This window comes from Lissotriton vulgaris, chromosome 6, assembly GCF_964263255.1.
Source record: "Lissotriton vulgaris chromosome 6, aLisVul1.2, whole genome shotgun sequence".
Lineage (NCBI taxonomy): Eukaryota > Metazoa > Chordata > Amphibia > Caudata > Salamandridae > Lissotriton > Lissotriton vulgaris.
The window spans coordinates 1,042,610,134-1,042,637,889 of NC_141694.1; positions in this window are offsets into that span (position 1 = coordinate 1,042,610,134).

Genomic DNA, 27,756 nt, shown 5'->3' on the forward strand with positions numbered 1-27,756 from the left:
AGGGGCCCCAGATCTCTTTATCCTGCCTCAGTAAATCTCCTGGGATTTTATCTGGACCTGGAGCTTTTCCAGGTTTTACTGCATCCAGTGCTGACAGAGTGTCTTCCAAACTAAAGTGTAAAGGGGCTGTGAATGGGAGTGTGGCAAAATCTTGCATTTCAAATTCTGTGTCGCTCGTAGAAGTTGAGTATAGAAGGGAGAAATGGCTGACCCATGTTTTTGCATCTAAAAAATGTCTTTACTACATCTCCCTGCCATATTTCCTTTGGATATCAATCACCAAAAGCTAAAGTGCCCCTTTGCTTTGGCAGCACTGATCAATTCAGACCATATTCTATCATCCCAATTTTTCTTTGTTTGCACCAACAATTTCTTGTACCAATCCCTTTTCTTTCTTAAGGCCACTATATTTTTTGTTTTTGTTGCCAAGATAAGTTCCTTTTTTGCCTCACTGCATTCTTTATTATACCAGGGAGGGATTTTCTAAGTTAGTTATATTAGTCTTCCCATTTTTGCAACCCTTAGGAATTTTGCTTAAGATCGGTGTCAAAATGTCTACCAATGCATGATGAATGGTCATAATTGGGAAATCTACGGCAGGGACATCAACGTATGGTGCAATATTATCTGCAAAGATATCATATATCTGTTGCTTTGACATTTCCTCCTATAGAAGGCCACTTTAAAGCTCTACGGTTATTACTTAACAGTGGTTCAAAGACACTAAAGTTAATGTCTCCATTGTTCAAAGGGGTTGGGTAAAAAAATGGGATATTAGTGTCAAGCATAGGGGAAAATGATCACTGTCAGATCTATCCTCAACAACAAAATCATGTAAGATTGGCCAAGTATTGATACACACCAATAAATAGTCAATACAACTCTTGCAATTATTCCTACTAAATGTAGCTGCGTTCGGGCTATCAGAGGGCAGTCTCCCATTACAAGCTAGAAGTCCATAACCTGCCACTAATCTCATTAATTGTGCTACGGAAACTGAGCAGAGTACTACCGGGCTACTATCCAATGGGAGAATGTTATTTGCCATTTCTTCTTCTGCAAAAATATTTTCGAAGCCGCCACAGGTTCAAATCAATAGTTAAAATCTCCCCCCACAATTACCCTTTCCCTTGGGTCAATTGAGCTTAAAAATTGGTCCAATTGTTCTATTACAGGGAATTCTTTACTAGCTAAGCTCGGTCTGTTTTAAATATTTACTATATATATATATATATATATATATATATATATATATATATATATATATATATATATATATATATTCACAGAAAAAACCATAGGTTATAGTCCATATATAGTTAGGAATTTGCATTTACAAAACCTTGAAAATTCAATGAAAAAACCATTGGTTATAGAACATATATAGTTAGGAATTTTCATTTACAAAACCTTATTTACTCGCATAAAACCATTGAAATTCCATATATAGTTAGATGCGCTAACTATATATTGTGCACCCGCAATCCACTGCTGATGATGTCACATATTACATCATTCATGACATGGTCAGTGACATCACTGATGACATCACTGATGACATCTCAAATGACATCACTGATGACATCACTGATGACAACACCCAGTGACTGTATGTTTCTGTAAAGTTAAAATATGTCTCACATATTGAAGAATGAGTGGATGTATAAATGTCTGGATGAAGGATTTAGTAGGTGCATGACTGATTGTATGAGGGAGTGATTAAATGTGTCTCACTGAGTGCATGGGTTAGTGATTAAACTGTATTAATTTGTGCATCATTTTATCTGTTGTTCTGTAAAGTGCTGCATGTGTTGATCAGTAGCTATATGAGTAACTATATGGGTTATTGATTGGTTGCCCAAATATTTGAATGGGAGAGTGAGTGTGTGTGTGAGTGGCTGGGAGGTGTGTGCCTCTGTGCATAGATGTGTGAACAGCTGATTCACTAGATGTATGGGTTCAAAACTGCATGTGGAAACAACTGTATGGGTGGTTGACTGTGTGTATGAGTGTATTGGTGAGTGAATGGATATCTCAGTGCTACATGTCAAAGTAAGTACATATGTAAAAGACAGTACATGTGAGAGTTGACATATATAAATAACTGTGCATAAGAGCCAGTGAATGTGTGAGTGGCTGTATGGATCATTGTGAACTTGTATCAGGGATTGTATAAGAGAGAAAATATGTGTTAGTATATATTTGAATAAGTAAAGTTTGTATAACTGTATAGTTCAGGAAATGGAGGTGTGATTGATTGTTTGCATGACTGACTAGTTGTGTGAGTAACTCCATGGATGAGTGACAGTCTGTGAGTGTCTGTTTACACTGATTGTATCTAAGGTTATATTAGAGTCTGAAGAGGTTCATTGTATTATCACATGAATGATATCATGACTGATGTCACCAGTGATGTCATTTGAGATGCCATCAGTGATGTCATCAGTGATGTCATTTGATATGTCATCAGTGATGTCATCAGTGATGTCATTTGAGATGTCATCAGTGATGTCATCAGTGATGTCACTGACCATGTCATGAATGATGTAATATGTGACATCATCAGCAGTGGATTGCGGGTGCGCAATATATAGTTAGCGCATCTAACTATATATGGAATTTCAATGGTTTTATGCGAGTAAAATAAGGTTTTGTAAATGAAAATTCCTAACTATATATGTTCTATAACCAATGTTTTTTTCATTGAATTTTCAAGGTTTTGTAAATGCAAATTCCTAACTATATATGGACTATAACCTATGGTTTTTTCTGTGAATTTCAATGTTTTTTTAATAGCAAATATCAAAAGCTGTCAAATGTGAAGTACGTGATAGGTAAAAACGTTTTCGTGTTTATGCACGCTGATGTGCTTTGAACGCTGCCCCCCCCCTCCCTTCTTTTCTCTTAGTAGTACTCTCTCTTTGCAGATAGTGAACGGTAGTTAACGCAGACCTTTACCCCCGTTGTAATCCGTCGTACCTGCTTGTCTCTCCATTTGATTGATTGTTATCCAACCATTTACTGTTTTAGAATTGGTTCTCTTTGGATCATTCTCTATTTACAAACAAGCACAAAGTCGCAATACTCTGTTTAGTCTTTGCAGATAGTGAAAAATCGTGTAAAAAAATAAAAGTAATCGAGCAAAATCAGTAGACCACTAATTCGATCTCTTTTTGACCTCGGTAAAATACAAACATTAGGAACAACCCTTCATGAGAAATACGAAAATAGTGAAATGAACTGAGCTCCACACCATGAGGGCTGCAAGACAGCTCGACTCCGCCACCCACCCCGCCCAAAATAACGACAAACCCTATGCAAATATTATAAATATAGACAACACACCAGCAAAGAAACAGGGTAAAACATTTTATTAAATAACTATTTACATAACTATTTTATACTTTTTAATGCCCGATCCGGCTAGCTCAATCGATCGAGCATGAAACTCATGCACTGATAGCAAGCATTGAGAGTTTGTAGAACGATGGCTTCAGATTTTCCACATACGGTGTAGTAGCGCGAACTGGGAGGGGGCGTTTGGATCCTGCCCCTTCCCCAAATAAGATTTTCATACGTGAATGTTCGTTCATGCTTTTTGTCCCTGAGTTGCTTCGATGTCACTGCCTTACACAAATGGCATAAGTCCTGGATGTTGAGTGCCATACTTCAGAGTTCTAAGCAGCGCTTGTAACACTGTTTAAACCTTATTTGCACCTGCTGCAGCTTCACTATTCAAAGTAAGTGGGGTCCGTTTGTGGACCTGACTGCATTGGAAAAAAAAAATGTGATACGGTGCCTCCCTAAACCGCTTGACGGAGGCCCCCGAGGGGCGGTGAGATGGCGCGGACTGAGAGGGGGCGCTTGGCTCCTTCCCCCTCCCCAAGTCGTGTTGCCCTGGTGTGGCCTGAGATCGCCCCCGACATAGGCGGCCGGCTCCCGGGGTCCGGCGGAATTTTTTCCCTTTTGATGACTCTTCCATTCTGGACATTGTCCCACAATCCGTTTGACCTGAAGACACACTGTAGTGGGGCGCCCCTTTACCGTTTTAGTTGCCATTCCGCCCGCTTTTGGTACTCTGTGCCTCTTCCGCCATTCAGCTGTTTACCGCCCGCTCTTGCGACTACAGCGTCTCGCTCACCATGTAGTTGAGTTGCTCCCGCTCTTAAAATTTAACCAAACTTTTTGGACTGCTGAAAGCGGTTGTATTCCGACCACTGGTTGGTGGAGACATTTTGACTATATTCTGGACCTGCGTTCTCGCGTAATGCGTCATATGACGCGCCGCGTTAGCGCACCCGGAAGTGCTCCGGTGCGCAAGGCACAGCTTCCCGGAAACGATCCAGAGCGCGCCGCGCAGCGCGTAACGTAAGCATAACAGGTCATGTGACTTGTTAATAAAACTTTTCATTGGTTCATTTTACTTTTGTTTTCCTAATGATGTAAGACTAGGTCATGTGACCTAAAAATAACACTTTTCATTGGATTAAAACATTTTTTTTCCCAAACGATGAAAGCCCCACCTTGTTTCTGGATGTTTCAGACTGAAGCTGGCGTCACCATGAGAGCACCACCATCTCGTAGCTCCGTCGTGGCCATTCCGCAAGCAATCATGGCAGCCGCTCCCCACCGGAAGCCTGCGGGAGTCGAGGGCCCCCAAGACTTTTGTACAATCTTCAAGGCTGAGGGGACGCTTTCGAGAATGGAACCCAAGCCCTGGCAGACAAGCGTCCGAGTTCCAAGGTGTCCCAGGGCCATTTTACTGGACCAGGCCCAAATCCGAAGAGCCGGCCGCCATTTTAAGAGTCCTGTGGCAGCCGCCTATCGCTGCATCGCAAGAGTGGGAGCAACTCAACTACATGGTGAGCGAGACGCTGTAGCCGTAAAAGCGGGCGGTAAACAGCTGAATGGCGGAAAAGGCACAGTGTAGCAAAAGCGGGCGGAATGGCGACTGAAACGATAAAAGGGCGCCCCACTACAGCAGACAGGCCTCCGCCATGTGCTTCAAAACTGCATACGTATCTCGTGATATCAAGATTGGGCAATCAGTACACAACAAGCAGTTACGAGTCCCATTTACACTGGCGCCATTTTGGGCGCGGCCGGGCAGGTCCAGGATCTAGTCAAACATAACAAATGAGGCTGACGACTCTGAAGCAGTTGACGCACAGCAGGACATAGCAAATAAACATGAAGTCTCTAAAGCTGTTAACTCACTGCAGGACAAAACAAGTGAACCTGAAACCTCTGGAATAATTGTCGCTCAAAAGAACAACACACAAAACTCTATAGAGCCTGAAGAAAGAAAAACAAAAGGGCACTGTAGTTTCAGACACACTTAACACTAATGACTAAACAAAGATATCGTCTGTTTATGAAGCAGTTATCATGTTCACAGAATTGACAAAGAAGTGTGCAGACACCAATGCTATTAAGAAACACAAGGAAATCCCTAACGCATCAGCATTCTCGGAAGAGATTGACACAGATAACATCTTAAGGAACAAACAAAGACAAAATAAGGATGAGGAAGTTATCACTTTAGTTTTTTCATCAGCTAGCGACAGCAAGAAACATATTGTAATGGAGATTAGAGAGGCTACGGATGGATAAATAAATTATCAAAAGAAATAGCGACTCCCCCCTTTAGCAAATTAGCTAAATCTTTGCGTAATTTGGACATTAAAGTTATATTATTGTTGTTGTTGTTATGGTTATAGTTTCCTTTTAAGTATCATTCACCAATAGTTTTGTTTGTAGATGTTTTCCCATTAACAATCCCAGTTCCATCACCCGCCCAGGATATCACCACTGTTCCCCATGTCATAAAACCTTAGGATGTTCAATAACTGAAACAGCTAATATGGGTTTACTTACAGGGGACATCTTTTGTTCTGTTTTGTAAAGTAAAACTATTGTGAACGCAAGTATTATACATAGTAAGTGTTTAATATAGCATTTGTCAGTCATTGTTTAAGCAGCTAGGACCTGTTCACTCTTGACACCCCAGGTGCTGTGTATGTTGCACTATAGTGCTGCATCGGGAATACGGACAACCCTATTGATGTTGATTTTTCATTATTGATTATTGTAAAGAAATGGCGACTCCCCCCTTTAGCAAATTAGCTAAATGTTTGCGTAATTTAGGCATAAAAGTTATATTATTGTTGTTGTTGTTGTTGTTATCGTTATAGTTCTAGTTAATTTCCATTCAGAGTGTCCTACACAGCACCACTCTAGGTAAACACTACTTTATGTAAAACCTGGGACATAGCACTCATTGAAACTATAGTTGGTCACCATGGGGTTTAAAGAAGGGATGGTTCTTCACCTGGGTGCCTTCCACAACTCAGCACGTTGTGCTGCCTTGGGACTATTCGCACAAAAGACAGCTTCTGACCATTGTTGTTTTTTTTTATCAAAAAATGTTTAAATATATTTACAGTTTTTGTTGCGTTTGTTATATTTAAAAGTTAATAAAGTTTTATAATCCAACTGTCTTGGAGTACTATATTTTTTTTAAAAATCGGGTGAATGGGGCCTTGAATCGGGTTATTGTCATGTGTGGGCTTTGCAAGTGTACTGCTACAGGATCGGACATTTCAAACTCAAATGCACGTTCTTTTTCTTACCTTTCCGAAGCATGGAGCGCAATAGCAGGCAGAGAAAGGGTGATGCACGTGTTGAACACTGCCTGGCCTGGCAAGTTGCTGGCAGTGCCCCCCCGCCCGCTCTTGAAAGAGGGCACACACACACCGCCGCCCGAGTACTTCACAAATCTTTAAAAGACCATGCGCTTGTTCATGAGGCTTAAATGGTTTATCACCCCTTCTAGAACCCCTGCATCGACCCTCTGACGTTTCCTGGAAGAATTAGCACGTAACACAATACCAAACCCTGTCAGCTGAAACCCCCGAGGAATCGTGGGGCATATTATCAAGGGGGTTTATTTCCGCGTTTTTGGCTATAAAAGCCAAAAAAAGGAGATAAAATTATCTCCCTATTACCAAGCTGTCGCTAACACCAGTTAGTGACAGCTAAAAGGAGATAGCGACCATCTTGGGCCCCGCTTTGCATGTCAGTGATATTTATCACTAATGACATGCAAAGTGGGCGTGCCAAGATGTTAGCGACTGGAAACAGTCCCTAACCATCGCTATCTCCTATTACCAACTTTTGGAGATATTTGCGCTAAGCGCGAATATCTCCAAAAGCTAACACCTGCCCTGAGCAGTTTTTAGCCATGTTATCCAATGGGAGGTGGATAACATGGCTAAGAGCATTTGCTGGATAATGCATGAATATCGCTGACTTTTCAGCGATATTCATGCATTGCGGCCGTTTTTTATCGCATTTGCGATAAACCTTGGTAATAGCAAGGTTTATCTGCGATAATAATCGCCGATGTGCGGCGATATTTTTTGTCTCTAAACAAGTTAGAGACAAAAATTATCGCTAGTTGTTGGTAATATGCCCCCGGGTTTTTGCTTGCAGGAATCGGGAGGCGGGAGACTAGCACTGAAATCAGTAGTCTCACGCCTGAATCGGGAGGGTTGGCATGTCTGGATTCTCTACAGCTGGGGCCATAAACTACATCCGCAGGGCTAGGTGATAGCCTGGGTCCGGCCTGGACAATCGGACACAGAGGAAGAGGAGTGTCAGAGGGTGCGGTAGTGAATAGGGTGAAAGGGAGGTGTCGGGCGGGCACAGGGTGTGATTCTCAGGGAAGAGCAGCGCAGATGGGGGGAAGTATATGGCCCATGCATGAGAGAGAGAGCGGGGGTGACCAGTGCGTGGGGGAGATGCTTGCGAGGGTAGGGAGCCGTGCTGAGAATCGACGGCGTGCAGAGAGTGGGTCTGGTCAAGGCATCTAAAATGGCTGCCGTGCACGACAAAATTGTGGCATTGGACAAAAAGGCAAGATGGCGCAGACAATGTTTATCAATAAGGATTCATTTATAACAAAATATTTACTCGCAGTGACAAAATGGTGGTCAACACTTCCTGATTTCCATCGAATCGAACGTTAACAGACGTCTCGCAGCAAAAAAAAAAAAAAAGCTCACGCACAGCCGCTGGAAGACATGTATCAACATATTCAGAAAACATAAGGGGTCAGGATACGTCTCCCGCACCCCCTTATACCTAGTAATTTAATTAAAACGAAACACAAAATGGCGAATTCCCGTTTCGCTACCAGTTTGCGGCCCAGTTCGCGGCTCAGGAAGCGCTTCTACCGTGAAAAATATATATTTTTTTATTTTCCCCACGAGACCCTTTAATAACCCCAACATCATTCCTAGGGGGTCAAGAGAGGTATACCTTGCCCCCTTTCATTAAATTCCCCCTTCGTTTTTCACCTCTTCTTCTCTCTCGATCCTACCGAGAGATAAGATGGCGGCCGCTCCGGACTCTTTAGAATGTTGACAGACACCGGAGGGCCAATCAGCTTCGCATCACAAAGTTCCGATACGCGAATAGTTCGCTAACCGGATCGCTGCCCGGAGCGCTGTTACAGATATATATCTTGATTTAAACGTTAATTTCTCAAAATCCACTGAAGCACATATATTGAGACCTAGCAAAGGCACATCGGGCTAACAGTCCCTACAATTTTGCCAAGTTTCGTGGAAATCCATTCAGCCGTTCGAGCTAAAAGTGAGGCCAACCGCCCTATGGAAATTAACATGGGAAAAACGCGTTTTGGGACCCCCCTTTTTTCTCGGCCCCCCCTTGCCGAACCCCCCCCAAATTTTTAAGGGCTGCTCAGAAACGAAATGTGCCATTTTTCTGAAAATTTCAGCCGATTCCGTCCACAAACGCCAAAGTTATTAGACATAGAATTTTCAAAAATCCCATAGAGAATTAATCCTAACTATATATACCTACTGGCGAGACGCCAGTAGGTAATATATATATATATATATGTCAGTTTTGTCCTGTGTTTAGATCTTCACACCAACAATATCCTGTGAGGGAAAGTCAAGCTGAATTATGTCAATACATAAAGTAATCTTTTTCCATATAACAAGACCTCCCGATGGCCTCCCTCTAACCGAAGGAATAGCATTAACACTATCTCTTTTGAATCCTACTTTATGAGGAATTTCCAGAGCCCAAGTTTCTTGCAATAGTATTATTTCACTTAGCCTGATGTACTCCTGCCACTCTACGTCCACTACGTCCACTTGTTTTTCCTGCTGTATTCCAGGAGGTTAATCGTATTTCTGGTTGCCCTTTGGTCCTTATTTGCTGATTGGTTGCTACTTCCATCTCATGGTTTAGGTTCTAAACTTCCATCGCCCCTATTCTCAACGTGGCAATTATAATTAGTGTAGTCCATTCCATTAAGATACAACGGCTGGTTGACCTCCACAGTTACCATACTATCACTTGGCACCCGTACTGGTACTACATCTAATATATCGTGAGGCCCAACTGCTTCTTGTTTGTTTGTCAAACCTATCCAGTCTTCTTGTTCCCTGTCTCGGACTAGCTGACTTTCTTGAATATTAATTAAAGAAGCAAGTGTTAGAATCTGGTACCCATCGGATAAATGTGGATCTTGTTGTGTTACAGGTAATTGTCAGTCTTGGGCATTTAGATCTGACAGGGCATGAAACCTATTGAACAGTGGGTTTGGAAAATAATTATTTGTAAGTGAATCAAGAGGCGGTTTGTAAAATTATCCCAGAGGAAGAGCACATATATCACTATTCTGGGTATGTAATGACTTGCAGTTAAATAATAAGTAACGCACCCTCTGTGGGCGGTGAAAATTAACTACAATACAATCGCCATCAATACGCTTAGGGGATGAACCCACCCACCCAACTCTGCGAACCATTAAGATCTCTCTAGTAGCACACAGATGAAATCTTTATGTTTTGTTAGCCAATCCACCGTTTTGTTACGTGACTCAGCCCACGTCTCCCTTTGGCCCTCCCTATGGATAGGTACATCAGCCAAAATGTATGGGCACAAGGCTGGCGGTAAACTCAACACCTTAACGTGTGAGTTAGTGGGTTCATCTTCTGGGTTATTGGACATGGTACTTAGTACAGTGCCTGAGTCTAGGTATTCAGAATATGTATTATGCGAGCCCCCTCATTTCTTACTCAAGCCTTTAGGAGCCGTCTATATTTTACCTGTTGGAGCAATATTCTTTCCCATATGACCATCCCTCACTTTACCATCTGGTTTTTGCAAAATCCTACTTTGGTTATCATCTACTACAGTATTTAAACCTATTTTTTCTATGGTATTTAGTTGCTGGATTATATTAGTGCACTTTAAATTATTTATGGCAGTGTCCATATGTTCCAGTTTTTTCCATAATAGGGTACATTTCTTTTCAATTAATTCAAGGACCTGAGCAGGTACAGGTCCCACTACAGAACCCTCTACATTAACATGAGTGACTGTCGAAGCGTCCACAGTACTTTTGCGGTTTAGCGCAGGATAGTAAGGGACCAGATCAGTCTGTGTGCCAACCGAGATAGTTCTCATTAGATCACATGAATTTACATTTTTAACACAATCTTCATGTTGGGACCCCTTTGCGTTCTTGGGTTTTTATGCACCCGCACCCGCTTCCGTTTCACTGGTGGTTCTGGCTCTTTTCTTGGGTCAAATGATTTACAACCCCGTGATCTGGTGGTGGTCCCGGACACTTCAGGGGCCATAGATAGTTATTGTTCCAGGATTACCCTGGAAGGATTTAATGGGACATTTGTGGATGACAACCTTTGTGTAGGGTCCCCCAAATTGGTGAAGACCGTCTTGGTAAGGTCGATGGATCCAAGAAGAGACGTTGTTCTGTTATTTTTATTTCATAGGACAATATTGACTCTGCCTGAATAAAAAAGCATCGCCATTCCAAACTTTTCTAAAAAAAACTGTTGACTTCCATTTATTTATATTCACCCCGAGGACCCCATCCCCCGGGGCATGCCAAATTCTTGAATGTTTTTATTAATCATTAGGAAGGAGGGCCGCTTGGTTCCCCTTCCCTTGTCCACTTCTGGCCCCTGGGACCCCATCCCCTGGGTCCTGGCCTCTTCATTGGGGACCATGTGGGGAGCCCCAATGCCCCCATGGTCCCGCTGGCTCCCCGCCCCCTGCAGGAGCAGGTATTGCTTTTGGGCAAAAGCAATCCTGCTTTGCTTCATTGAAGCAAGAGCAGGTTTTCCTCCTCTCGCTTCAACGAAGCAAACCAGGGTTTGCTATAACAGGGCGGGAGACGTGCTTCAACCCTGTCATAGCAAACAACAATGTCCCGGGGAGCCCACCCCCGGGACATTGCAGGAGCCGGTCCTGGGGGGTGAAGTCCCCAGGGCCATCAAGAGTTCCAGGAGGGGGGCCGCAAAGCCCCTCTCCCTCTATTTTCAAAGCTCTGGGGAGGTGGTGGTCCCGGGGTTTTGGGGGCCTGAGAGGGCCCCCACATATTTAATTAAAGCCCTGGGGGTAGGGGCTTTGGGGGGGCACCGGAGGACCCCCCAATAATTACAAAGAAGCCCCAGGGAGGTGGCAATCCCCAGGGCTGCCGGAGGGCCGTCTGTCCTCCCGCACCTAATTTTCATGGCCCCTGGGAGGTAGCAGTCCCCGGGGCTGCAGAAGCCCCACAGGCCCCAGCAATATAATTATACAATTGCCCCCAGAACCTGGCCCACCCGGGGGCTCATTTAAATGAAGTGGTGGACCCTCGCTTCATTCTTTTAAAAAATGTTCATCCGGATTCGTGCACCCAGCACACATTCGGACTAGGGGGTCAGTGTGTTGCTACCCTGCACCCTTTTCTTCTTTTCTTAATCTGTTTTTGTCTTTTTTCTTGTGACTCGGTTCTACCCAGTCACAAGATGGCTGCCAATCCTTCCTGGTTTGGAGTGTTGCCAGCCAATCACAGTGAGCCTTGTGGTCGTGGCAGCCAATCACAGTGAAGCTTGTGGTCGGGAGGGTACGCAAACCCACCCATGCCCCAGATATCAAAACTTTTATTGTTTGAATTTCTCAGCAACTACTGAACAGATTTACACCATTTAAAAGAAAGTCACTTTCTGATTCAAGCACTACATTTTTGCCAAATTTGGTGTCCTTCCGTTCAGTAGTTCGGGCTGTAGCCCTGGCTAAAGTTTCCTATGGGAAATTGATTTTAGACTTATATTTTTTTAATTTCTCAACAACTACTGAACAGATTACACCATTTATTAAAAAAAGTTCACTTTCTTAACCAAGCGCTACCTTTTTGCCAAATTTGGTGTAATTCTGTTCAGCAGTTCGGGCTGTAGCCTGTATTAAAATTTCCTATGGAAATTAACATGGAGAAAACACTTTTGGGACCTCCCATTTTTCCTCAACCCCCGCATGACGAATCACTCCCAAACTTTCAGGATAGGAGCTGACCTGGATAGATCTTTTTTGGGGAGAAATTGGTGAACATTCGTCAAACGGCACCAAAGTTATTAGCAAATCAAAAACGTTTTTCCTATGGAAACTAGGTTCTAACTATAACTACTTACTGGCGACTGCCAGTAGGTTATATATATAATTATACATATATACATATATACATACACACATATATATATATATATATGTATATTACCTGGTGGCGGTCGCAAGTAGGTATATATAGTTAGGACCTAGTTACCATAGGAAATCCCCAACATTCTATTGGGAATAACTTTGGCTCTGATTGAGAAATCTGCGTGTAATTTTCCTTAAAATTGCTTCGCTCCGCTCCTTCCCTAAAAGTTTCGGGGGGATTCGTCAAGCGGGGGCCGAGAAAAAAGGGGGGTCCCAAAACGTGTTTTTCCCATGTTAATTTCCATAGGGACCTTTAGACACGGCTACAGACGAATGGCTGAATGGAATTACTCCAAACTTGGCAACATTGTAGGGCCTGGTATGCAGATGTGCCTTTGCTATGTTTGATGAAAATCCCTCCAGTAGTTCTTGAGAAAATTGAATTTGAAATTTTTCAAATGGCATTTTCTATGGGACCTTTAGACACGGCTACAGCCCGAACGGCTTAACGGAATTACATCAAACTTTGCAAAATGGAAGGGACAGGTATGCAGTAGTGCCTTTTCTATATTTGGTGAAAATCCCTCCAGTAGTTGTTAAGAAAATAAAATTTGAGCAAATTATATATCTATATGCGCACACCATACGTGCACCGTACGTGTACGGTACGCGTACCGTACGCGTACGTGCGAATACCCTTACGTGTGCGAGCGAGTTTCTGATTGGCTGGCAGTCGACTGTCAACATTCCAAACTGTCCAAACCAGGAAGTGTTGGCCACCATCTTGTTTTTCAGGAGAACTGAGGCACAAGAGAGCCCAAAACAAGAGTGGTAAACACGAAAAGGGGGCAGGGTAGAGACCCCCCAACCCTCTAGCCCTTCTCAGGGGGTCCCAAAAGGACCCCCAAGGGCAAAAAAAAAAACATTCAAAAAAATCGCGGTGCGCGTACCGTGTGCGTACACCACGATTAAAAAAAAAACATTAAAAAAAATTGCAGGGTATGGGCACTGTACGCGTACGGTACGCGTACCGTGTGCGTGCCCCACGTTTAAAAAAATAAATACATGTTTTTTGCACTTGGTGGTCCTTCTGGGACCCCCTGAGAAGGGCAAGGGGGTCAGGGGGTCTCAACCCTGCCCCCTTTTCACGTTTTCCACTCTTGTTTTGTGCTCTCTTGTGCCTCACTTCTCCTGAGAAACAAGATGGCTGCTCAGGTGGTTCCAGAAGGATAATAACATATATAAAGGTTATCCGCTAATAGAATTAGCATTTAGAAAACCTTTGAAATTTATTGAAAAAAATATAGGTTTCGCGCCTGATATAGTTAGGAATTAGCATTTAAAAAACCTTGCAAATTCACTGAAAAAACCATAGGTTTCAAGCCTAATACAGTTAGGAATTAGCATTTAAAAAACCTTGCAAATTCACTTAAAAAACCATAGGTTTCAGGCCTTATATAGTTAGGAATTAGCATTTAAAAAACCTTGCAAATTCACTTAAAAAAACATAGGTTTCAGGCCTTATATAGTTAGGAATTACCATTTAAAAAACTATTGAAATTGCTCCTATATAGTTAGTTGTACTAACTATATTTCGCACACCCGCAATCCACTGCTGATGATGTCAGACATTACATCATTCATGACATGGTCAGTGACATCACTGATGACATCACTGATGACATCTCATTTGACATCACTGATCACATCACTGATGATATCATTCATCTGATAAAACGATGCACCTCCTCACACTCTAATATAACCTTTGATACACCCAGTGTTAAATACAGACTACCATTCTTGAAACCATTGACACACCAATACCAGTTACTACATACGCACTCACTGATTCCTAGGTCTACACACACATTCACTCATTCACCCATAGAATCACTCATACATACAGTCACTCATCAATACAACACTATCATATGCACTCATACACCAATACAGACACTCACACACCGCCACTCATCCATGGAGTTACTCACACACCTAGTCAGTCATGCAAAGAATCAATCACACTTCAATTTCCTCAACTATACAGTTATACACACAACACCTTACTTATTCAAACATATACTAACACATACTTACTCTCTTATACAATCACTGATACAAGTACACAATGATCCATACAGCTACTCGCACATTCACTGGCTCTCATGTATAGTCATTTATATATGCCAACTCTCCCATGCACTGGGTTTTACATATGTACTTACTTGGACATGTAGCACTGAGATATCCATTCACTCACCAACACACCCATGCACACAGTCAACCGCCCATATAGCTGTTTCCACTTGCACTCTTGAACTCATACACCTAGTGAATCAACTGCTCACACATCTATGCACAGAGTCACACACCTCCCAGCTACCCACACACTCACTCAGTCTCCAATTCAAATACTTGGGCAACCAATCAGTAACCCATATAGCCACTCATATAGCTACTGATCAACACATGCAGCAGCTTACACAACAACAGAAATACTGATGCACACATTCAGACAGTTTAGTCACTAACCCATGCATTTAGTCAGACACATTTAATCACTCACTCATACAGTCAGTCACGCACCTACTAAATCCTTCATCCAGACACTTATACATCCACTCATTCTTCAATATGTAAAACATATTTAAACTTTACAGAAACACACAGTCACTGGATGATGTCATCAGTGATTTCATTAGTCATGTCAAATGAGATGTCATCAGTGATGTCATCAGTGATGTCATTTCAGATGTCATCAGTGATGTCACTGACCATGTCATGAATGATGTAATATGTGACATCATCAGCAGTGGATTGCGGGTGCGCAAAATATAGTTAGTACAACTAACTATATAGGAGCAATTTCAATGGTTTTTTAAATGCGAATTCCTAACTATATAAGGCCTGAAACCTATGGTTTTTAAGTGAATATATATATATATATATATATATTGAATATAGGACCATCCAAATGTAAAATAGATAATCATCCGGCACTCCAAGGTAGGGTTTAAAAACACTCAGTTTATTTGCATTTTAGACAAATTACATCTAAGCGTTTCAGAAGTCTCCCGCTTACTTGTTCACAATGTTGAGCCACCATTTTTTTCAGATTAAAATACACACTACAGTGGTGATAAAAACTAACAAAGGACACAACATTCTACCAGTAGGACCCTCCTAACATAATGCGGCGGCCATATTTCAATATGTTTCTCTTAGTATTCAGAGATGTATCCGTTCAGCTATCTTTCCACTCGCTCTCTATTATTCAATTTTGAATTAGAATTCATGGATATTTGTAGCCATAATTCATAACTATTATTTGAGAATAGTAATTCCTCAATTTTTTCAAATCTATTGTACATTTATATTAAAACACAAACTTCTAAATTTCAAATCGTGCATTACATAATTTCAAAAGTGCAAGTGCATTGAGCTATAGGAAATTTCAGCTTTCACCAAAGTATGGCGGCAAGTGCCTGTTCATATTGGGTTCAAATTCCAACAGATTTAAAGTGCAAGTGCAGTAGTACAATAATCATTATTCAATCATTGTTATTTAGACTTCAAGTTAATTCACTATAAAGTGCAGACGCAGATTAGACATAATTCTTCATGATCCATATACAAATTTAAAAAACAGGTCATTATTTATATCCATCTAAAAGTATGTTTACAAAGACAAAAAACATTTTGGCCTTTAACTTATAATGTTACCTAGCACCTTTAAAGTGCTGGGGCTTATGTAAACTAGAGATAACTTCTCTATATAAATACATCACTCTCCTCAATGTAAACATACTTCAATACAGTACAATGATATAGAAAAAGTGCAAGTGCATATGTAAACTGGATAAAATTTCACCATGTAAACATTTCACTCTTCTCAATTTTAAAACCTATTTAGGTACAGTACAATAATCTCAAAAGGTGCAAGTGTCTAATAATCCAAAATGGAATGAGCTACCCATCCCAACTTAATGACACAGATTCTATGTTTCCATGTATCTTAATAACCACCACTATAAAAATAGAAAGATTTTTTTGAAAAACAATCAATTCATGGTCTTGTGTGCAGGTTCTCCTATTATAACTCTTCATCAAATTCATCAAGACAGAACGGTATAGAAGGCCTCATCTACATTAAGCCCATATGGTTCTTTGCAGTTAAATTCCAGAATAAAGTATGTTTCTAATTTCCGGAGTTCTCTTTCTCTGCCCCCCCCCCTGCTTTTCTTTGGGACCTCTGCTATGCATGTATACTGCAGGCTCACAGGGTTACTTTGGTGATGGGACTCAAAATGCCTAGCAATGAGATATGTTCGTCTTGATTTACAATCGCTCGCCTGTGTTAAAGGATTCATTGGTAAACGGGCAAAGTAGTGCTTACTATATATATTTTTGGACCGGAGCATTGTAACAAATAAACAACAAAACTAGTTCTAAAAGTCAGAAAACTTCTAATGGTTACTGTTTATTAAAAACATATCTAAAATCAGTATGGTTCATGCCATGCTGGCATGCCGTTTTACGTTAAAGGCAGTTATAAAATGAGAGTTATCCTGATCTCTCAATTTCTCACTCTGTTCCTGCTGTCGTTTCGTTCTGGAAGGTTCAAATAGTATCTTATCTCTCTCTAGATTTTTAGCCTTTCTTGATGCTCTTTTCAAGACATTGTGACGGTATCCCCTTTGGCTAAATCTCGGAGTCATTTCTTTTTCTATTCTGTCATATTCTTCCTCATTGCTGTAAGTACTCCTAGTTCTATATTATTCCCTAAAGGGGATACTTCAAATTAACTCAGCAGGATGAGCAGTTTCTGCATGGAGAACTGAGGGCCATATGTATCATCAAGCTGATTTGCGATTCTGAAATAGCGATTTTTTAGAAACCGCTATTTCAGAATTGCAAATTGGGATGTATGTACAAATTCGCATTTATTTTGTGAATTCTTAGTATTCCTTAATTGCGATTAGTAAATTGCGAATCGCAATTAAGGAATACTTTTCCATTCCTTTCTCTGGGCCAGGAGGCCCATAGGAATGAATGGGACATTATTCTCAATTTGCGATTCGCAATTTGAGAATCGCAAATTGAGAATAATTTCAAGGGTGCAGGGGTGTCCAAAGGACACCCTGTTGCACCCCTGAAATACGCATTCGTGCACATGTGGCGTACATACATGCCCTAAAGGCATGTATGTGCGTCACATGGCACTTTGAAAAATGCAAACATTTGCATTTTTCAAGGTTTCCATCTTGAAGTTGGTGGTAATTTGCGATTCCTTAAGGACAATTTGCGATTTTTTTTTGCTTCATACATTGCATTTAAGGAATCGCAAAATTTGGGATACCTTAAATGCAATTGCAAAATAAGGAATAGAAAACTTTGTGATTCCTTGTTTTGCACCAGATTTTTCTTCATATATACCATTTAGCAAATTCGCATTTACAAAGGCCTAAATTCTGCAAATTTCGGCCTTTGCGAATGCTAATTTGCTTGATACATATGGCCCTGAATTTCCAGCAGTAACCTTGCATAATACAGTTGTCTCTAATTTTCCATCAAGAGGTTTAATCCGAATATCCAGAAAATCTATTGTGGTCTTGCTGTAATGCCCCACAAATTCTAGAGTTAAAGAATTTTGGTTGAGGCCATTAATGAACAGCTCAATGTCTGTCTTCGTGCCCTGCCACAGCACGAAGACATCATCAATGACCCAAACCCGCAATAGGACATGTTCAGTCCACTGGTCCAGGGACTGCCCCAAGCACCCGTTCCTCCCACCAGCCAAGATGTCAATTGGCATAACTGGGGGTGAAACAGATGCCCATTGAAGTCCCCCATTTCTGCAGATAGAAATCATCACCAAAGAGAGAGATGTTTTTTGTGAGGCACCATTCCATTAGCTCTAAAATCATTCTCTCTCTTGCTCTATATCTATATATATATATTACCTACTGGTGGTCGCCAGTAGGTATATATAGTTAGGACCTAGTTTCCATAGGAAATCCGCAACATTCTATTGAGAAGAACTTTGGCTCCGATTGAGAAATCTGCGTGTAATTTTCCTTAAAATTGCTTCGCTCCGCTCCTTCCCTAAAAGTTTCGGGGGGATTCGTCAAGCGGGGGCCGAGAAAAAAGGGGGGTCCCAAAACGTGTTTTTCCCATGTTAATTTCCATAGGGACCTTTAGACACGGCTACAGACAAATGGCTGAATGGAATTACTCCAAACCTCGGATACTTAGTGACCACAATCCCCTAATCCTAACGATAAAGCAGAGTGGGGGAACAACAATAAGAAGGGAGTGGACATTCGAAAGGGATTGCTTTTAGATGATGACTATATAAAACATATGTCTAAATGGATTACTGAATTCTTTGAATATAATAGAGGAACTGCTGCAGTTGGCATAGTATGGGATGCCTTTAAGGCAGGAGCACGCGGTGAAACGTGTAGTTATAGCGCCTTCAAGAGGAAAACAGAAAGACTGCGATATAAGGAGAAAGAGGGAAAAGTACTGGAGGCAGAAGAACAACTTAATAACTGTGTAATAAGGGGAGAGCCGACTGAACAATTCGTAATAGAATTACTGAAGGTGAAAAGTGAGGCAGAGGAAGAACTTGCTAATAGAGCCGCAAAGCAATATACAATCAGAAGGGAGAGATGTTACGAGTTCAGTGAGAAAATAGGGCGAGTCCTTGCTATACGAACCAGTCAGATAGCGGCGGCAGGGACGATTAAGGAAATAAAGGATGAAAAGGGACAACTACATTCAGATCCAGAAGAAATTCGGGAGGTCTTTAGGAAGTTTTACCAATCTTTATATGATGAGAAAGATCCCAGTAGTATCGATAGAATAAATGAATATCTCCAGAACATTGAGGTAAAAACCATATCCCCTGAAGATGCAGAGGAATTAGAGACCGTGTTGGACAAAACTGAGATTAAAGAAGCAATGACTGCTCTACCCTCGGGGAAGGCTGCTGGACCTGATCAGCTACCGATTGAGTTTTATAAAACTTTCTGGGGATGTTTAGGTGATAATTTAACTCAAATGTTTCAAGCTGCACAAAGTGGGGTATCCATTCCCAAATCCTGGAGCGGGGCAGATATAGTATTAATTTTAAAAAAAGAAAAGCCTCCGAATGAACCAGGGTCGTACCGCCCAATAACATTGATGAATAATGACACCAAAATTTATTCGAAGGCACTGGCTGCAAGATTTGCAAGAATTATAAGTAACCTGGTTAGTGATAACCAACATGGGTTTATTCCTGGTAGAGGGACAACTCACCATATTAGAAAAGTCATAACTTTATTTGATGTGGCGGAAGTAGCAGGAGACCCGATGGCAGTTATGCTTTTGGATGCGGAAAAAGCATTTGATCGGGTCTCCTGGCAGTATTTGTGGCAGACCCTAGCTAGAGTTGGGATTAGAGGAGGCTATTTGAAAGCAATTCAGACTCTATATATGGACCCAGGTGCAGCATTAAGGATAAACGGGGGTATAACTGGTCAATTTAAAATCAAGAGAGGAACTCGCCAGGGATGTCCTTTCTCTCCCCTGCTATTTGCCATCTATATGGATCCCTTAATACGGAAGATAGAATCAGCACCAGAGATCACCCCAGTCAATACAGCTCTTGGGCCATGCAAGATATTAGCCTATGCTGACGATGTTGCAGTGATAACACCTTGCCCTACGGAAGCAACTACATTTGTAGAGGCCGAGGCCTTAAGATTTGGACAAGTCTCAGGGTACTCATTGAACGCGTCAAAAACCCAGATTATTAAAAACTCTTTTACACCTTGTGAAGATAGAAGAGTAGTGCCGGCAGGGAAATACCTCGGAATTAATATTATGTCTAATTTAGATAGTTTGGTGGATAATAATATTGCCCCAGTAATCGAAAAGGCAAGAAAAGATTTGGATCGTTATGAGAACTTACATTTATCATTAGTTGGGCGAGTTAATATTATTAAAATGCTGATCTTACCCAAACTGTTGTATCTTTTTAGGGCAATCCCTCTTCTAATTGAAAATAAGTGGTTTAAAATTTGCGAAAGTATGGTAAATCGTTTTATTTGGGCTAGAGGAAAAACCCGGAGGGCATTGAGGTATATGTCCCTTCCCAGGGAGAGAGGGGGGTGGTCACTGCCGGATCTAAAGGTATATTATTGGGCTGCAGCAATACAAGGAATGGTTGGATTAATTGGGGGGGGCTGAGATGGATGGATGGGATAAGACAGGCTCGCTGGCTATATATGGTTTAGCTCTGGGTACAAATGCTGAAAATATTTTTTTAAGATTTACTGATGGAAGTTACTTTAAAAGAACACGTTTCAAGATAATTATGGCGGCCTACAGCATATGGAAAGGATTTTCCAAAAAAGTTGGAAATAGGGAAATATAGTGTATATACTAGATTCAAAAATAATCCCTCATTACCTAGGGCTGTGTTCTCAGGAATGGTATATGAGGAATGGGAGAGTCGAGGTATAAGAATGATTGGTGATATGTGGGATGATAATGGCATCTTACAATTTATAGATTTGAAAAACAAGTATATGTTAAACACAAATCATTTCTTTAAATACCTTCAAATAAGGAGTTGTATATTAAATAAAAAAGGGGGAGCTCTAGGCTTTGGGAGGAGTATAATGATGGATCTCATACAAAAAGGTAATGACTGTACTATAAAAAGATTTTATTTAGAAATGACAAAGTTAAAAAAGGATGATCTTGACAAATGGATAATTATATGGTCCTCAAATTTAGATATAGCTAGAGAAAGAGATATTTTCTCTGAATCACTTGAGATGGGATGTAAATTACTATGCTCAGCGTCTCTTCAGGCCCAGCACTACAAGAGCCTGTATCACCTGTATTATACGCCATGGAAAATTGCTCAATGGGGGGCTGTGTCGGGCATCTCGTGTTTTAGATGTGGCAGTATGGAGGCCAATTTGTTACATATTTTCTCTACTTGTCCACACTTAGATAAGATAAAACAAGATATCGGGAATTGTTTCCGGAATGCCTTAGACACAACAATAGAGTTGGACTCAGCAACTATTTTGTTGGGAATATCCCCCAACGGACAAATTAATTGTAAATATTTTCTGTTTGTAGCAATGTCGATTTTTAGACTGCTTGTGGCCTCAACTTGGTTAGATCCAAATCCTCCCACGTATCATCAATGGCTAGGAAAAACTTTGTCAATACAAAAATTGGAAACAGCTATTTACTCTAGGAAAGGGAGAAAGGGTAAAAAGCTGGGTATACAAATCTGGGGTCCTTTGATTCAATGGAAGGCTGGAACTTAATAAGGTATTTTGAGGAATGTATGTATTATGGAATGTTAACATATATTATTTGTATCCGTATATATTATGATAGGATCTGTATGTAGTATGTATATTGTAATATTTCACTTTCCCTTTTTCTTTTGAATATGTAGTTGAGTATGTGGCTGCCTTATGAAACTTATTGTGCCTTGTCCATGTAATGGGGGAGGGGGGGGGAAATAAAATGTGGGGAAAAAGTTATCAATAAAAATATTAAAAAAAAAAAAAAAAAGAGAAGAACTTTGGCGCCGGTTAATGAATCTACACGAATTTCTCAAAGAAGGTTGTCATCAGTGATGCCACTGACCATGTCATGAATGATGTAATATGTGACATCATCAGCAGTGGATTGCGGGTGCGCAAAATATAGTTAGTACAACTAACTATATAGGAGCAATTTCAATGGTTTTGTATGACTGAAATGTCCAGCTAGCTATAACACCCCTAAAACTTATAGCTTTTTGAGTGAATTTCAAAGGTTTTTTAAATGCTAATTCTTAACTATATAAGGCCTGAAACCTATGATTTTTTCAGTGAATATACATATGTAAGACCCACTACTGTACCCCTTTCAGGTTGGAAGAAATTCCGATTGTTGGTAATCATACCTACAAAACGGAGTTCGCTGTATCTGTCCTGGCGTGCACCTGTAGCCTCAATTATATTGGGAGCACCAAACAACAGGTGCACGTCAGGATCTTACAACATTTACGTGCTATTTTGCACAGCGACCCTTCCTATCCAATGGCGCGCCACTTTGAAATTAAACATAATAATGATGTCAACTGCTTATCGTACTATGTAGTGGGAGCAGTGCCCAAACTTCGCAGAGGTGGTAACAGAGAACTCAAACTTAGGCAACTAGAGTCTAGTATGATGTTCGATAGTAAGTGGCCCAATGGGCTGAATTATACCGAGGATCTACACACTTTTTTATAAAATGACTTATCATATTTGTCGGCCTGTTCCATCATTCTGTTGAAATGCGCTATGTGTCCCCAGGTAGTCAGGTTCCCTGTTGCCTGAGGGGGTTTAAATTCTGTATAATGGCTCTCGGTGTTTCAGTGTTTTGATCAGTTTCTTCGCCCAGGCTAGTCAGGTTCCCTGTTAGCCAGGAGTTGTAATTTTTCAGATCCTCAGCCTTTTTGTGTAAATACATTGAATATCCTGTTTTGTTCAAATAAGATCTCTTTTAGCACTTTTTTATTCACAGGGTGTTCTTTTAATTGATTTTTATGATAAACTCCGTAAATAATATGAAATGTTTTTATCATGCTTTATTATCTGACAAAATGTGGTTTTATCCTAAATTGTTTAGAAAGAATGGATCCATCTTATTTATACAGGGTGTTTTATCATTCACTATAGCACTTTACTCTTTAACTTTTGCCTGTGTTACTGAGCTTTTTCTGCACTTTAGACATGAACTGTTTTGCACTGTCAAGATCACGTTGAAATGTACCCTCCTACTCTAGCTCTTTTTAGCATGTGGTGCTCGCAAGATATAATATGTAGGAATAAGTTACTTTACCCTACATGTTTACGGATATATCCGGTAGTAGTTGGAAATTGTAAATATTTATTTTCTTTTGTACAGCTATTTATACTGTCAACCTTGCGTATTTGCACAGTAAGAACTACAATGTTCAACAAGTTGTTTATGTTTATGGTCACATGACCTGGGTAGAGGGCAGGGATAGGCGGGCCACCTAGCAGTATAAAATCAAAAAAGATACAAATAGTAATTGAATGTGAGCAAGGGCTTGCTTAGCCCAAAACGCGTTATGCACTTTTACCAGCTGAATTGCTAAATAAACAACCTGTAACCTGATCCAGTGGTCCGTCTCCTGGTTATCGCTTCTCCGGTCTGAGTGGGGATTGGAAGTGGCGTGGAGGAGTTTTCGTGTATATATATATCTATATATATATTTTTTTTTTCACAGAAAAAACCACCATAGGTTTCAGGGGTGTTATAGTTAGCTGGACATTTCACCCCTACAAAACCATAGAAATTCCTCTGTTATAGTTAGTTCTGCTAACTATAACTCGCGCACCCGCAATGCACTTCTGATGATGTCACATATGACATCATTCATGACATGTTTTTTTTCTGTGAATTCCTAAGGTTTTTTAAATGCTAATTTCTAACTATAATGTCTCTGAAAACCTATGGCTTTTTCAGTGTATTTCAAAGCTTTTTTAAATGCTAATTTCTAACTATAACGACTCTGAAACCTATGGATTTTTCAGTGAATTTCAAAGGTTTTTTAAATGCTAATTTTTAAGTGTAATAGTAGTTATACCTATTTTTTGGTACTGATTTTCTACAGTTTTTTAACTGTTTATTTATAAATATTTTATTCATTATATTTTTTCTGAAAATTGCAAAAAAAAATGTTTTTAATTCAAACCGAAATATTGTTTAATTTTTTGTTTTATTTTTTTATTTTAATATATTTATATGAATTTCTTTGTTTCCCAAAAATTTTAGGAGTCGCGCACCCAAAGCGTACACATCATGGTGGGTGTGCAGATTCGAGCCGCCATTTTAGAAAAGTTGCGAAGGATCCACGTACAGTGTGCAGCGGCTGCGTGTTTTTCATTTACATCATATACATTTAATATTACGTGATGTGTGCAATTGGTATGCGACCAGTCCGTGACTCCTGCTCCCGCGCATTTGTGACACATGTGCATTACGGTACGCTATGATTGAGCGATGGCGGGTCCTGCGTGACGTCATATACATGCTAGGGCGAGCTGGATGCGCGACTCCTGCAAAAAAAATGTATGCTCTAAAATTATATGTATGTGTCTTTAATATACATATTAGGGCAAGAGATTATCTAAGATATTCATAAAAATAATATATTCGTACTTATAATAAACGTATATTAGTTTAAATATATTTTCCCGAAGTTGCGTCGGGTGCGTGCTTCATGACCGCAGAATGCGTGGATCCCATGTGACCTAAGAAAAAAGATTTCATTGGTTCATAACATTTCCCACTGTAACAATTGAAGGACCCCACCCATTTTGGGGAGAGAAGACTCACGACAGGAGTACCTCAGGGCTCTAGTCTTAGCCCAACATTGTTTAATGTCTACACCGCACCCCTAATCAGTTTGATTGCATCGTTTGGCATAGAAGCTATAGCCTATGCCGACGACACGCAACTGATCCTGACTATGGATAAAGACAACCAGGTCTGGGAAGAGAAACTCAAGGGCTGCCTTACGGCGACCTTTGAATGGATGCGAACCAATCATTTGAAATGTAACACAGGGAAGACAGAGATAATACCGATGGGCCCAAACAATGAATTCATACCCAGACTGTGGTGGCCTGAGAAAGCAGAAATACCACCCAATACTGCTATCACGGCCCGCAATCTGGGAGTGACCTTTGATGGGAATTTGTCCTTTAAACAGCAGGCACTGAAAGTGGCAGGTACGTGCTTTGGTGTTATAAAGAGTCTGAGAAAGTTCTTCGATCTCCTTCCTTTGGAGGCCAGGAAAACAGTAGTGGTCGCACTGGTTACATCTCACCTTGATTATTGTAATGGACTATATGCAGGCACCAATAAGGAGGTTACCTATAGGCTCCAAATGGTGAAGAATTCGGCGGCCAAACTCATATTAAAGTGGCCCAGAAGATCATCAGCGACAGAAGCCCTTAAGACTTTACATTGGCTACCTATCATTAAAAGAATTCTATTTAAAATACTGCTCATCACCTTCAGAGCATTTCATAAACGAGGACCACTGTATCTGCGGAAAAAATTCACCAGATATCATCCAACCCGAATTCTCCGCTCGACCACTGCCAATCTTCTGGCAGCTCAATCATTCAGGCTTAAGACCCGCGGAGGCAAGTCCCTCGCGGTGTTAGGTGCAAAAGCCTGGAACACCCTCCCACCTTACATAAGAGCTCTGGATAGAGAAACTGAATTCAGGAAACAATTAAAAACCTGGATCTTTACTCTACCTGACACTACTGCCAGATCCCCAGTGTAAGAATTCTATCTGATCAGCCATACAAGTGGGCGCCAAGATGCTCCTTGGAGCGATAGTTGCGCGGTATAAATAACCCCTTACATTACATTACATTACATTTTAATCATTCTTGTAAGAGCATCTTTAGAGAGACATCTCTTTTCCCACAAGAACCCTTTTTGCTTGTTTTTTTTGTTTAAAAAAAAATATCAAACAAAATGACATCTGGACAGCAGCAGTAGTAGGAGGAAGTATCTTCTGAAGAGGAGTTCTTGCAGGAGGCACCACGTCCATCGAGGTCAGAATCTGTAGTGTGAACATTCTTCACTTTTCCACCTGGGGAGAAGAAAGTGAATGTGAGAAAGGTGACGTGCAAAATTTGTGACCGAGTCCTGTCAAGAGGCAGTGAAAAAAAAGAATCTTGTGGCACTGCTTCCATGTACAAGCATCTCCAGACCACACATTCTCTCAATCTTGCTCGGGAGCAAATGCGGCGAGCTGCTTTGAACCCCTCACCTGCTGTCGCAAGTACGTCTGGAGCATCCTCAGGAACACCTGCAATGGACATTAGGCCAGAATTTGCCTTTCTCGAGCAACACTGCGTGAAGTGTAAGGAACGTATATGCTTCGGTGAGCAGTCAGTGGATGCAGTTTGTGCTGCGCAACGCAACCATCATTGTTAATCTTTTTGTTGTTGTTATTTTTGGAATGATAAGTAATTCCAAAAGTTTCCTGTTTTATTCGTTCTTTTTTTGTTCATTTTTTTAAAAAAACACCCAAAAAAATCCAAAATTGTTCAAAAAAATATAAAAAATACAAAAGACAAAAGAAGAAAAAAAAAGTTCTTATCAGAACTACCTTATCTGGTTAAAGAAAGAACTATTATTGAAAGGTAAAGTGTGAAAGTTTGGTTGAATATATGTATACAGCATGATTGACTGAAAGAATGCATTAGTAGTGTATTGTGTATTTATAGGTGAAGATTTATGAGGAAGTACTGCAGTGTGACACTGCAAGTTCTTTAGCTGCATAGCACAGCGGCACTTCCGAAGCACAGGGATGTGACATATGTACATGAATATGTTGCAACTCTGTGCTTCTCTCTGCACTGCAGCACAAACTGCAGCCATGCGGTGACACAGGCACCCTTGCACCATGGTGCAAGAATGTCTGTTTCATGCGGAGATTGTTTTTGTGCAGGAAGGGACACCTTCCTGCACAAAAACAATCAGTAAAGGCATTTTCCTCTTTCAATGTATGCTGTGGAATACAGCAGCCATTGAAAAAGGAAAAGATTAGGAGAAATGAAAACAATTCTCCTCGTTGCGCCTTGCTACACCAACTCTAGGATGGCGCAGCATTCACACACATCTCCAGATTGTTCTATGGGTGTTGCGTGGGAACACCCACAGCAACACCTATGGAACGCCCCTTCAACGCAAAGTTCTGTGTATGAAGGGGTCGTATTTACAAGGAGAGGAAAAACCATGCAGGGTGGCTTTTCCTCTCCTTGTAAATATGAAGGAGTGCCTGGCGCCATCACTACGTTACAAAAAGTGACGTACTGGTCGCGCAGGGTGCTTGCAAATCTGCCCCATAAGTGCTTAGGTATTGGCAGACTGATAAAATAAGAACATAGGGCCCAATTCACAGACTCAATCCTAAACTTACTACTATTTTGGTATTCACAGAATGAACTTACCACTTTTGGTATTCACAGAAGTTAGGATTTTGTCTTAAGTTTGTCTTAAGACAGACTTAAGACAGACTTAAGACAAAATCCTAACTTCTGTGAATACCAAAAGTAGTAAGTTCATTCTGTGAATGCCAAAAGTAGTAAGTGCATTCTGTGAATACCAAAATAGTAGTAAGTT